Source organism: Triticum dicoccoides, chromosome 2A (genome assembly GCF_002162155.2).
Source record: "Triticum dicoccoides isolate Atlit2015 ecotype Zavitan chromosome 2A, WEW_v2.0, whole genome shotgun sequence".
Taxonomy (NCBI): domain Eukaryota; kingdom Viridiplantae; phylum Streptophyta; class Magnoliopsida; order Poales; family Poaceae; genus Triticum; species Triticum dicoccoides.
Genome location: NC_041382.1, coordinates 744,590,872 through 744,593,273, shown reverse-complemented (window position 1 = coordinate 744,593,273; position 2,402 = coordinate 744,590,872).

Sequence of the window (2,402 nt, the reverse complement as noted above, 5' to 3'; positions counted from 1 at the left end):
CGAATATCAAAGGTGACAACCATACCAGGCTCAAATGCATAAGCCTTGCATAGTGCTTGCCAAGTTTTGCATTCAAAATGGGTGTATGTGTCTCCATTATATAATTTGATGTTGAAAGTATACCCATGCTCCGTCTTCAAGTAAACTCTCTTTACCTCCATATCATCTATAGCACTAAAACCTATCTTATCCAAGATAAAAATTCTTGCATGGCAGGGGATGCGCTAGTAGAATAGTGAAAATTTAAAATTATTAGTTGAAGCAAATGAAGCATAAGTTTTGCATTCAAATAATAATTGACAAATTGACTTACTGTATCAACTTCGAATGTCTCATCCAGCTTGATGCTGAAGCGCCTACCATCAACAAGGAAATTTCTGTCGCACAGGCCGCGCTGGTCTTCACAGTATTCGCACATAATGAAATCTTTTTCGTCGTCAGATGACATTTCCTATGTTCATATAGGTGAAACATTAAACACCTATTACTATCTAACATTAATTAATATCTAGCCAAATATATATTCATCTAACATTTGACATTAATATATCTAACTATATTCATCTCTAACAATTGACATTACTATATATTTAACTTTTCTATCTAATTCATCTAACATTCGACATTAATCTAACATTTATATAAACTCAAAATATATAAAAAATTAAATAAACAGAAAAAATCATTAACAAATAATATTTTAATTAGATCATCAAATCTCAGATACCTAATTTTTCTTACTAAAAATAAACTAGTTATATTAATTATTGAACTAGTTCAAATCTCATATACCTAAATAAACTAGTTATATTAATTATTGAACTAGTTCAAATCTCATATACCTAAATAAACTAGTTCGACAATTTTCTTACTAAAAATAAACTAGTTATATTAATTATTGAACTAGTTCAAATCTCATATACCTAAATAAACTAGTTCGATAATTTTCTTACTAAAAATAAACTAGTTATATTAATTATTCAACTAGTTCAAATCTCTAGTTCGACAATTTTCTATCTAGCTAATTCATCTAACACTCGACATTAATCAAACATTCGATCATCTAATTAACTTTTCTAAAAAACAGAAAATAAGTAAAAAAATGTGTGTGTGTGTATGTGTGTGTAGTGTGTACGTATATATGTGTGTGTATGTGTGCGGCCCCGTACGCCGCCGCCCCGTACGTACGGGCGGGGGCGCCGCCGTACGGGGCGGGGGTGGCGGCGTACGGGCCGGCGGTGCGGCGGGTATACGCGAGAGCAAGAGACGTACGGGACCGCGGCGAGACGACGACGGACGGCAGCGCGCGGCGTTCGGGGTGGCGGCGCGAGACGGCGATGACGAGGGGCGGCGGCGGCGGGGACAGCGACGACGACGACGGACGACGGGCGACGGGCGACGAGGACGGGTTCGAGCGGCGCGCGAGAGGTTGGAGACAAAAGAAGTGGGGAGATCTAACTGAATTTTCGTAAGTGTTGTATATATAGGAGAGGCCTTTAGTACCGGTTGGAGCCACCAACCGGTACTAAAGGGTGGTCTTTAGTACCGGTTGGAGCCACCAACCGGTACTAAAGGCCTCGCGCTGCCACCCCAAAGTTTAGTCCCACCTCATCGGGCGAAGGGAAGCCGCACTGGTTTATAAACCCAGCCGCGGCTATCTCTTCGAACTCCTCTATATAGCAGGCTTCTAGGCCTAATTAATTAGGGCACGCTACCCTGTGAGCCTGCTGGCCCTTCTGGGCCTGCATTTGCACACCCTAGGTCTGGCAGGCCCACTGGGCAGCGCGCCAACAAATTTTTTATATAGTTTTTTTCTTTTCTGCATTATTTATTTTCTTCTATTTATTTTTGAGTAGTTTTTTATATAGTTTTTTCTTTTTTGCATTATTTATTTTCTTCTATTTATTTTTGAGTAATTTTTTTGTATAGTTTTTTTATTTTCTGCATTATTTATTTTCTTCTATTTATTTTCTTCTGGAAATTGAAAGCTGCATACTGAACAATTAGGTAAATGACTGAAAAACAACAAATGATGTCAGAACATGTTAGAAATTAATGACGTCACTTTGAATGCTGCATACTGAACACAAAAGAAGTCCGGAGTTCAAATAAGTTTAAAAAACATTGAAGTGGCCATGTAACAGATGAGTTCTCGTCCGAAACCCTGATACTCCGAAGAGTATGTCCAGTTTGTACACGAAGTGCGTCCAGTTTTTGCCGTGACCCTCTCTACTCTTTCGCGCATGCTATGCGGGTGATATGATGATACCATGCCAAGTTTCAACATTTTCAGGATTCATTTTGTAGTGATTTTCAATTTCACGGTCATTTAGCTCTCTAAAACAATTAGGTAAATGACCGAAAAACAACAAATGATGTCAGAACATGTTGGAAATTGATGA